This window comes from Tenrec ecaudatus, chromosome 3 (assembly GCF_050624435.1).
Source record: "Tenrec ecaudatus isolate mTenEca1 chromosome 3, mTenEca1.hap1, whole genome shotgun sequence".
In the NCBI taxonomy this organism is placed as follows: domain Eukaryota; kingdom Metazoa; phylum Chordata; class Mammalia; order Afrosoricida; family Tenrecidae; genus Tenrec; species Tenrec ecaudatus.
The window spans coordinates 7,655,905-7,668,558 of NC_134532.1; the positions used below are offsets into that span (position 1 = coordinate 7,655,905).

General features: G+C 36.4%; 1 pseudogene; it reads left to right on the forward strand.

Annotated features, from left to right (window-relative positions):
• The first annotated feature begins 713 nt into the window (after nt 1–713).
• LOC142443124 (DNA primase small subunit pseudogene) lies at nt 714–8,253 on the forward strand (annotated as a pseudogene).
• The last annotated feature ends 4,401 nt before the right edge of the window (nt 8,254–12,654 follow it).

The window sequence follows — 12,654 nt, forward strand, 5'->3', positions numbered from 1 at the left end:
GCTCAACTGTAAATCCTCCCAGGGAGCAGAGACAGTTATTGTAGCTTAAATTCCTCCTCAACGCCAAGGCTATTTAATAATAGTGAAGAGCATACTATTTTAATGAAGTGGAAAAGTCTCTAACAGTGATTCTTCATGCACTTATTTGTGTCTTATGGGAGTATTTGGGAAGGGATTTCATATAACTTACAATGGATAAAGATCCACAATTCTGAACACAAGCTTTCCACACTCCCAGTTGCCCAAACCAATTATCTGCTTATCAAATTGGACCTATCAGACTACCTCATCACCTCCCCTTCCAATTTATCAAGCACTCTTGTTGGTTATAAATAAGTGACAATTACATCACATTTTTACCTTTTTTCCCCTATTCACAGTCTTGGTTTGTTGTAATTTATATGTAAAAACAGGGTCAGCTAGATAGATAAGTAGATTTATAGAATGAGGTTTATATCAAGGAAGTTACTCAAATAATTACAGAAGTAGGAAGAATTCAAGACTATAGGTTAGAATGTAAACTGGTGGCTTCTCTTGACTTGCTTCTCTGTGGGGAAATGATGAATTTCAGATATGCAGGAACACGACAGGCTTGGCTGCAGCGGCAAACAAATACAAATTTGGCAGATGAGGCTTGTGGCTGTAGAGGGGACTGAATCCGAGTTTAAAAAGTAAGATGACAGGTCGCAGAAGACTCCTATAATTTGCAAGCAATGTGGCAGGCCATTGGCTTCACTCCCAGAATCCAGAGGATGATGAGCGAGAAACAGGATCCAGGCCAAGTAAGAAAAACTCAAGCAAGCTTTTCCACAGTGTCCTTATATTGGAAACAGCAACATCTTAGAGATGATCAATCTTATCATAGGGTATTACTAGGTCTTAATTGCCAAATCACTGAGAATACTGGCTTAGCCATATTGACACAAAACCTTAAATATACCATTCTTGCCGGTGACAGAAATTTTTCAACTACTCGATTGCAGTGTCTTTCTAGCTGGTATCGCTGTTTGTTCTCTGTAATCATAATCTAATCTTCAAAAAGCTCCCAGAATAATGTTTTGGAAGCATACACCAGGGCATGTTCTGTCCTTAAGTAAATTTCTGCAATAATTTTCCTTAGAAAATAGAATAAAAGCCAATTTCCTCGTAATGACCAAAAAGGCTTATATATCCATTTCTTCTTATCTCTCTTACCTTTTGTCCTCTCCTACAGAAGAATAGTCTACCTTTAAGCCTAATGTGTTATTCCTAGTATATAATATAAGACAGAAAATGCCCTCTGAACTTATACAAAAAAAAGGTGAATTGGTATTAGGATCCACTAAAATACATAAACTTATAATTGGACAATAGTGGTGTTGCTTTGTTAGAAGTTTCACCTTTTATATATAGACCTGAGAGGTAAATGGAGACATGGGAACAAACAAAGGGAGAAAAAGTTAAGAGGCTGTAACTGCTCTTTATCGGAAAAGAAGCTCCCGTAGGATGTTCTGTGGTCTAGCAAGTAGCCCAGGGAAGTCGCGCCGAGGAATGAGAATGGCAGGATTTTAAAGAAGAGGCCGAGTAGGGGCCCTTTGGGAAGGGTTTGGGGCTGCAGCTTCTGGGGATTTTCCACTGCTGTCATCTTTTCCCTTAGTCTAATTGTGCAGACATTGCAGGTGGGGAGGGAAGACGGTTATTCTTGGAGCTAGTTCTGATAATTGTCCATCAGCTTCATTGCCTGGTGCGTGCAGGGAGAAGGGTGGAGGCCCTGATGGCCTATCCCTGCCCCAACAAGATCTAGTTTAATTTCTGGTCAATGGATCTGAAATACAGCCACTTCCCATTTGTCAGCAGAGACTTGTGTGTTGTTATGATACTAGAGAAGTTTCAGTGTGCCTTTCATACTAAGATGGACTAGGAAGAAAGGCTTGATAGTGTATATTCAAAGAATCCATGAATGAAAATTCTATGGATCACAATAATCATATTTAGAGCTAGTAATAATAATGATAAAGAACTGAGCAGCACTTTGTTCCATTGAACATCTAGTGTCCAAGAGTCAGTGGTTAATTCAACAACAAATATCAAAACAAATAATTTAATAAACATGAAATACAGTTTAGATTTTATTACATGAAATAAGTTCATTTTTCTGTAAGATTATTTGTGAAAATATTGCAACTTATGAAACTTATTATAGAAACAAAAATAGTTTTTTTAATCATTGGAAATTGAATTCAAGTTTTACTTATCCAGTTTCCATATTTCACCAAGTATGGTCCTGCCTTCCGAAGAAGAGCAGTTTGAAAGAAATATCAACTTTATTTTTAACTTATTTTAAAATATTTGTCAACTTTAAAAAGGGTAAAAAAATCCAGAAACATTAATATCCTTGATGATAAATATAAGAATAATACCTCAAGTACTGTCATATACTTTCTATGAGTGAAGATTGTCTAGAATAAGAAATTCCTTGTATATCAGAATAAACATGGGTAGAGGAATTCATATATCTTTAAAATAATATTTTGGCAAAGCAATAGAAATGTTTGCATTTAAGTCCCTTAATAGTTTAGCATCGTGTTAAATTATCAGTATATGGTCATAGAAAAAAATTCAGAATTTATAAAAGCCAAATATACCTTCAGGCATACCATTCTAGAAATCAGGATCAGTACAAGAGGAGATCAATTCTTATTTTCTATATTAAGTAGGTAAGAATTTGTCACATGAAAAACAAAATAACATTTTATAACTTGATTTATTTCATGCACTTTGAGAGCTAAATTAAAAAATACTATAGAATATTTTACAAAAGGAGATTCATTTAAGGTCAAGATAAATTTCTTAAGTCAAGCTGTCATGACAAATTAAGATATTTCATATATTTGAAGATTATTTAAAAGTGCATTTCTCATAGGAAAAGTACAGCTTTTTGTTTTTTGTTAGTTTTAATCATTTTTAGAAACTAAATTGTTAACACCACTAGAGTGTGGTAGGTCCTCTTGGTATCAGTGAACCTCCAGAATAGATAGCTGTGCTTTTTTCTTAGTTGTAATTATAGAACATGGATGTATCAATTAAGTAGAAAGACACTTAAAATCAGGCACAATTTGATTATTAAATTCTATTATTTATTAAGTATAATCTCATAGAGGGAGAAAATCAGATAAAGACCAAAACATTATGTATATATCCATGATTTAACTATGTATATCTACATTTTCATATGTAGGAAAAATGATTAGATTACTTACAATAAATGTATGCAAAATTAACATACAGAAATCAAATTCATACATATTAACAAAAGGAGCACTGAAAATTAAATTGAGAAAACAATACCATTTACAAACTTAAAAACTCCACACTCAATGCCATTGAGTTGTTTTCAACTTAAAGAGACTCTATAAACAGGGTCTCTGTGTTTCCAAGACTGTAAGTCTTTACAAGAGTAGGAAGCACCATCTTTCAACAACAGAGTGGCTGGTAGTTTTGAGTTGCTGGCCTGTGGTTAGCAACCCAAAGTACCACTATCCCACCAGGACTCATTTACAATAACATGAAAGATTAAACACTTAGGAGCAAATCTAGCCAGATAAATAAAAGATCAGTACACAGAAAATGACAGAACATTCTTACATAAAAACAGGTTACATAAATGAAAGTATATTCCATACTCATGGACAGGAAATCAAAATAACAATAAGATATTACCCTACACAGATAATGACAACCTAATTCAAGAAAATTGGAATTAGTAGAGATTAGAACTCTTGTGTATTGATGTTGGGTCTGTAAATATGTACAATCATTGTGGAAAATGATACGTCAATTGTGTTAGGGTTCTCTAGAGAAACAAACCCAGAACATGTATGATTTGATAGGTAGATAGATAGATAGATAGATAGATAGATAAATAGATAGATAGATACAACATAAGAAATAAACAGTTAGTTAGTCCACAGAGCAGTACAAATGGCTCAGTTCAACTCACTTCTGTGAGACAGTTAATACACTGGCAGTTTTTCAACTCAGAAGAGCTTCTGTGTACAAGTCAAGGAAGCTGACAGCTGAGCTTTCTGTAAAGCAATACAGGCAATCAGCAGCAAACAGCATGGCAGGTCACCAACAGTCACCCATGTGACAGGGTCCGACAGTCGCCAGCTCAAGTGATACATACACCAGTATGGTGCATACAGAAGTGTGGCGAAGTAGGTCTTGAAAGAACCTCAAACTATAGGAACACAGTCCATGGGTTGGGTGTCCCACAGGTAGTGTAGCTCACAAGTGGAGGCAGAGAACTAGCTAAGGTAACTGCACACTGGTCTGATCATCAGAGAGCGAGACAGAAAGGCAAGTCTGGCTGAGCCATTTATCTCTTTGCCCTTCAATTCTACTTCAACCTTGTTAACCCTGCATGTGTTTATTGGCCAGGTTGGCACAATAATACTACCTTTCACAACAATACCTTAAACAACTGAGAACCAAAATGCCATACAAGCCAGTAAAACTTCTGGTGGGTATATACCCTATAGAAGTAAGAGTTTTAACCCAAATAGATACAATGATACCTCTGGAATCAAACTCAATTCATTCCAAATTTGTATTCAAACACAGAAAATTCAAAATGTGACCATATGTTTTGTCATAAGAAATCATGGAAAACCAAACAATTGGTTCTGAGGCCCAACTCTTACTCTGAAAAATTCACTATGGAGATTGCATGTCCAGTTGTTTCTGATTTATCCAAACCAACACTAACTTTTCAATCTTTGTTATGATCTGGGTTATTTGCTTTGGGGTTAATAATTTCACACCTTTTGCTACATTAGCTGCTTTAATCACATTTTTAAAATGTTGATAATATCAACTTAGCCATGTTGTACTCAGCCACAAATCATACAAGTTGAGGCCTGATTCAAATTGTATACTGACTTATTTCTTTATTCTACCATGTTTCTTGTAATTTTCCTCTTAGCTTTACTGCTAGCATCAGTCGCTTTCTTTGGAGACATGGTTACGATATTTTACACAAAGAAAGTCACACAAAAACATGATGATAAGTGTTTTAGTACACTAACACAAGAACTACATGTTGTCTGAGTGGGAGCTTCGAGTATTGTAACAACTTTGTGTTTTTAGCAAAAGGCCACTTGTGACTCACGCTTGGCCTCTTGAGGTTTATTAACGTTGATTTTCAGTTTGACCACTGGGCAAATTTTTTCAAGCTTTACTTTTCCAGTAGTGGAAATTTCAAGCTTGGTTGACAAGCAAAGTAGTGCTGTATATGCACTCTCATGTTCGTCCCAGAACTGCTCACAACCGCATGTAGTTGGAAACAACCAAAAGTCCCCATTAGTAGAAGAAAGTACAGGAAACTTTGCTACATACACACAGTTGGATATTTTGAATTGCTATAAAGCAATAAGAAAATCATCAGACCCTTCATGACATGGATGTATTTGGGATATAACTACATTAATAGCATTAGTTAATAAAAAATATTGTGTGAGACCACTACTGTAAATATTATTAACAAGACAAAGTGTGTGTACTACAGGGAATAGACAGAGATTCCCATGGGAGGAAGTGGCAGAGTAGAAAGATGAAGCAACAGAGGAGCGTGTCAAGGTATTGACTTGGCTGAAAGGGATGAATGAAGTTCACAAGAAGGAGAAGAGAACTCAAGAGAGGGAAATAGACACAACTAAGAGGTGGTGGTGGTGGTGGTGGAGGAGGAGGAGGAAGGATAGGGTTTATGAGTGGTTTTAACTGTTGGAAATACAGAGCTGATGGACTGAAATATAAACCTTCTCTACATAATTCAGAACAAAAAAATCATCACACCTTAGCAGGTTAGGAAGTTTGTTCCGGAAAAATGTACCAAGTAAGACTTCAAGTTCTGGTTATGAGATAATAGCTCACTTGCTGACAAGAATTATTTAAAATGTAATAAACACATAAGCCTCAATTTAAAGAGGCCAAAGTAGCCAGAATTGTGAAGAAAAAATTCCTGAGGGAATTGAAAAGTCAAAGGTGAACAATATAGTCATCCTGGATTTTTTTCCCCTAAGGAAAATTCACAAAGGAATAGGAAAGTGTAATAATATTAAAAATGAGAACCTAATGAATTAAATATACATGAGTTGTTGTTTGGGAACTATGGCGAAGGTGAGGAGGTGAGAGTGGGAGATAAAGAATGACTTTCAACACAGTGAATTTTCATTCACATTGAAAGATGATATTTATCTTCTTTTTAGAAATCATTTTATTAGGGGCTTACACAACTCTTATCACAATCCATACATACATCAATTGTGTAAAGCATATCTGTACATTCATTGCCCTCATCATTCTCAAAACATTTGCTCCCCATTTAAGCCCCTGGCATTAGGTCCTCATTTTCCCCCCTTCCTCCCCACTAACCCCTCCCTCATGAACTCTCAATAATTTATAAAATATTATTTCATCATATCTTGCCCTGTCCGACGTCTCCCTCCACCCACCCCTCCGTTGTCTGTCCCCCAGGGAGGAGGTCACATGTAGATCCTTGTAATTGTTTCCCCCTTTCCAACCCACTTTCTCTCTACCCTCCCAGTATCGCCACTCATCAAAGGACATTTATAGAGGTCTAGATAAAGACATGTATATATGCAAATATATTTATATGTGAGGAAGGGAAAATATATATATATGCAAATGTGGTGAAGAAAGCTGATGGTGTCCGGCTATCAAAAGGTATAGCGTCTGGGGTCTTAAAGGCTTGAATGTAAACAAGCAGCCATCTAGCTCAGAAGCAACAAAGCCCACAGGGAAGAAACACACCAGCCTGTGCAATCACGAAGTGTCAAAGGGATCAGTTATGAGGCATCATCAGAACAAAAAATCTTATCATAGTAAATATGGGGGGAGAGCAGAGTAGAGACCCAAAGCCCATTTGTAGGCCACTGGAGAACCCCTTTCAGAGGGGTCTCGGGGAGGAGATGAGCCATACAGGGTACGATGCAGCAACAATGAAAAATAAAACTTTCCTCCAGTTCCTAAATGCATCCCGCCCCCCCGCCCCCAACCCCAACCACCACCACCACTATCATGATCCTAATTCTACCTAGTAATTCTTGCTAGAACAGAGGATGGACACTGGTACAGATAGGAACCAGAAACACAGGGAATCTAGGGCAGACGATCCCTTCAGGATATTTATCTTCTATACCAATCCTTCAACAACCAGCAACCAGAGTGATCTGGGAGAGAAGGTGCAGAAAATGAATCCATACAAGATTGATATAGACACAGTATATTCCCACAGACTCAGTCAATACAATACAGTGAAGTTGGGAGCTTTCCAGGATCAGGAAAAAGAACTGGTGCTTGACCTTGATATGAGCAACTATGACGATGTGAGATGCTGCAGATCTGCAGAGATGTGTCATAAGTGTTGAACCCTCTTAACAATAGCCACCCACATCATCGACAGAGCACTGAAGGAGGACTTTGTATTTAAGTATCATCTCTGGGTATGGTAGATTCCGGAAGAAGAGGTGTTCATTGTTGGGTCTGTGATGAATCTGTTAGAAAATTATCCTCTGCAGTGCATTTTGGGATAGTTGAGTATGTAAAGGGTGCTGCAGTTATCAAAAAGAAAATTCACCTGAGTGAAAAACATTCACCCTTTCATCAGTATGTCTGTAAGCATAGTTTAAAAAGAGTATGCCATGATGGGTCAAAATATTCTTGAAAAATAAAGAGAGCTGAGATGAGTTTCTAGCACTTGTTCCTGAAACAATACTTGATCGCCTTCAAGACTTCCAAATGTGCCACATTTCACTACAGCTTTCGAAATATTTGATGAAAATTCACTGCAAATATAATAATAGCAAAAATGAAAAATACAGACACTAGACAGAGTGAGCGATCATGCACCAGTACTGTTTCCCCTGACTTTTAGCAAAGGAATTATCATTTACTGAAGAACCCTTTGAGTGTTTGTCAAAAATAGGTCGCATTTCTGTCCCTATTGATTTACCAAAGGTGGATCAGTTTGATCCACTTGCCATTCGAATGATAAGTTCCATCTGTCATGAATTAGATATAATTTCCAATAATGGAATGGAAAATGAAGCTGAACCTCAGGTCAAACAGAACCAGAGATTATAAGAAAACTAGTCTTACTCCCTATGTGAAGCTTTTGAGTAGTTTCTTGAAAAACTGGATAAATCTTGTAAAGGAGGACTTCTCAAGAAGAGTGATTTACAGAAAGATTCCTGAAGGTGATACCTCCCCTAAAAATGATGTCATCTTCTACCTTCCTCCAAGGATCAAATACTTCAAGAGCCATTTAGTAAATATGGCAGAATCATGTATGCATCTTAATAAAAGTAAAATTTCATTTTCAAAAAAGTTGATATTTGGGTCACCAGTTTTGCTATAATGAATATGGTAAAACAATGGCTTTGAGCCCGATGTACTACTCTTGAACTTCTATGGAAGAAAAGATAATATGTATTTTCTTAGAAGTAATATTGATATTTATGTGTTGTAAGATGACAGTAGATGACACAGGTATTGACAAGATATTTTTGAATGCATGTAAGTTGCTTTTGTTACAACTCATATAGCATAACCAGGGAATGAAACACAAAATTTGAATCCCCTGTCATCAAGTTATTTTTCTTTTCATCGAGACTTTATACCAATTAGAGGATTTATCGTACTCACTTGTCAATATGACGATGTGAAAAAAGTACACAACATCAGAATTGGAGAAAAGCTCATTAATGAAATACAGTGTGCCGATGGCACAACTTTACTTGCTGAAAGTGAGGAGGATTTGAAGCACTTGCTTAGAAATATCAAGGATTGCAGCCTTCATTTCAGATTACAATTCAACGTAAAGAAAACCCAAATCTTCACAAAAGATAAGCAGAGACAAGAATGCCATTTTCAAGGACTTCATCAGGCTCGGATCCACAACCAACGCGTATGGAAGCAGCAGTTAAGAGTCCAAGGGACATGTTACTTTGGATAAAACTGCTCCTCCAGAACTCTTTCAAGTTTCAAAACTCAAATGCTGAAAGGAGATGCTAACGGAGAGGACACAGACAAACAAATGAATTGTCCATCCAGCCAACATGGGGCAGTCATGATCTGCTCACAAGTGCCAAAACAGGTGGCTGACAACAAGAAAGGAGGGACTTTCCTGTGTTGGCTCCACCCTCATTTTTACCATAGGAGTAATAGGAATGGCCAGCAAACACAGTCACTGTCACACTTACTGCCACACACGGTCATAATCACTTACAATGCCACAGTACAGACCCTGCTCCATCAGAGCTTCACCTGTTTAGCTCTGAGTATGTGTGGCATGCAGCCACGTATGAAGCATGTTAGCTCCACCTCCGCAGAATGCTGCAAAGCATAACATGGGAAAAGTGGCCTGTTGCCAATCACCTTGAGTGAACAAGAATTCCTTCCATAGCCATCCACTTTGCCCACAATCCTCTGGCTCATAGAGAATTCCTTTCAGGAAACAAATTCTGATGTCAGTCATTATCTGAGACTGCACTAATTATTTCTGGAGCAGGTCTCTGAAGGCAAATAACAGCTAGACTGGTAGGAAACTCATCGAATACCCTCCTGTCCACTCCCTCACCACCTACCCCTGGCACTGTGAATGCTCAGCTTACAAAAGTACTGCGCCATCTGAGTAGCCTGCCCCCAACAGTTTTCTCCTCCCTGGATCTGGCATCTTCCCCAGGTGTCTCGTTCCCTTATTTACTTTTCTTTTTTCACTCTTGTTATTTTTCTTTTCATCATATGATTCTTTTTTATATGTCTCGCTCCTTCTTTTCCCTTCCCTTATTCTTACTCTCTTAGAAAAATGCATTTTTAATTTTTCTTTACTTTTTCTTCTTTGCTTGACTTTACACCACACCCTGGTTTAACTAATTATGTATATTATGCATTTCCCTTTTCTCTACTTTTGGGTTTACTTCCCTTTCCTTTAACAAATTTTACTTATTATTTTTCTTGAAGTTTTCCTAATTGACTGTGCTTTTAGCATATTTTTAATTATTTTAAGCTGTTGTTGAGTTCTCTCTTTTATTTATTTATTTTTCTTGCCCCATGAGACATCATTTCTGTTCACTTGTCTGAGGCACACCCATTTCTACTGTAGCAGCAAATGTACGTGCTTGGGTCACTGGTCACTCTCTTTATCACCTGATTAGTGATAAACAGCCCAAACACCAGGCGAGCTTTCCCTCCATTGTGCTGTAAGAAGAGAAAAACATAACTGTGCAAACACTCGTGTCCTTCATTACACCCAAAAAAAGAAAGATGATGAGGGATAAGTTCTCCCCAAAATGCAATAAAAAATTAAATACATACATAATAACATCACAGCATCTTGGAGAAACTTAGTTCACACAAAGAAAAAAGGCAAAGCAGTTAAAAACAAGTATCAACATAGTGAGGTATAAGACATTTCTCAGGAAAAAGAATGAATTGAAATCCCCAATAAGGAAAATATTAAAAGTATTATTTAGGACTTTCCAATGTGTTGGCAGAATAATCAATGAAAACAAGGTAAACACAGAAAAAAATAGAATTTTAAAAATATAAGGAAACTAACAAAATTATGAAAAATTAGAAATTACATGGAGATAAATAGCATTCCATACAAATAATACTAAGATTTAAGAATGTACAATGCATTGAAAAAGCAAAACAATAGAATTCAACCAATAAAAGGAGATTTTTGAGTAGGAAGGAAAGTTCCCCAATAATAATCTACTGGAGAAACACAGAAAGAAAAACAGTCAAACCCCACCCTCCCCAAACCTAAGAATTGTGTGTAATATCATTCAGAGGAACACCTTATGCGTGCTTATAATTCCCAAACAGGAATAGACAATACAAACATAGAGAGCATTAACAAAGAGATGCTGAACAAAATTCTCTAACACAAAGAACAAAAAGATAAATGTCAAGGAACTGAATGAATCCCAAATAGGATAGACACAAAATGAAAATCACCATGACATATCATAATCAAACTTTCCAAAATCAGCTACAAAGAAAGAATCCTGAGAGCAGCTTATTGAAAATCAAGGATGACCTACAACAGGGACCTAATAAGAATAAGGTCTTATTTCTCAGCAGGGATAAGGTTGGCAAGAAGGTAATGCTACAATCCATATATAACTCTCTGAAAGAAAAAAAAGGTTCCCAAACAATAATCATATATCCGGCAAAATTATTCCTCAAATTTGATAGCAAAATTAGAACATTTTCAGAAAATAGAGAAATTTATTTTTAAAATAAACAAACAGACCAACCTTTAAAGAAATACTAGGGCACTACGGGGAACTTTTAGGACAAAGACCCAACAAGAGTAGACAACATCCTGAGATTAGCATATATGACATAAACACCAAGAAAGCAATCCATGTATAGAACATCCAAAGCAAAGCAAAACTGTAAGAATGAAATTAGGGCATCAGACATATCAGTCTGAAATTCAGGTGGGAGTGACGACACCAGGAGGGAAGGGGCTGTAGAAAGGGAGAACCGATCTTAGAGATCTATGTGTAACCTCCTCTCTGGGAGATGGGCAATGGGAAGGTGCATGAGGGGAGACGCCGGGCAGTGTAAGATAAGATAAAATAATTACTTATAAACTATTAAGGGACCAGGGGGAAAGGGGGAGCGGGGATGGAGGGGGAAGGGAAAAAAAGGAAACCGAACTGATTCCAGGAACCCACGTGGATGGCGAATTTTGGGAATGACGAGTGCAAGGAATGTATAAGGGTGCTTTGCTCAAGTGATGTATGTATGGATTGTGATGCGAGTTGTATGAGCCCCAATAAAAAGATTTATTAATAAAAAAACTGCAAAATAATTAATGGGTGAAGTATAGTTACAGAACTTTCAAATATAGACTAAAGTAAGTCGATTTTATGATAAAACAGATTATTGTAAACTTGGGACTAAATTAATAAAATATAAGTTAACCTCAAAGAAAATATAATAGCTTCATCAAAATTAAAAATAAGAAAGCAAAGGAGATTTTTCAAACTTTAAAACAATAGTAATCGCAAAAATAACAAAAAAAACCCATCAACAAAATAAAATTATTCCAGAAAATCAAGTGGAATAAAGCAAACAGCAGTACTACACGTGAAAATAACAAGTAGTGGGAAAAAAATCAGACTGTACCTGGATTAAATGTCTCTATCAAAGAGCAGAAAGGAGAAGATGGGTAAGAAAATGAGACCCAACCATATCTTATCTACAAGAGACACACCTAAGACACAAAGATAATAGTAGATTAAACTCAAAGTATGGTAGAAATATATCAATCTATCACCAGTAAAAAAGAGCTATAAAATATATATATTAGATGCTACAGCAAAATGCAGAATAATAAAAACAAGTCAGGTTCTTATATAAAGATAAAAAGATCAATTAAACTAGCAGACATAACCACAATAGGTATATATGCACCCAGTGAAAGAGCCTCAAAATACACTGATCAAACTCTTACAGAAATTAATAAACAAGTAGACAAATTCTCAAGAACGGTAGCTTATTTTTATACACCTTTTAAAGTTAAGAAAAGAAAAACTAGAAAGAAATTAAACAGACATTGATAAACTAAGTAGCAAA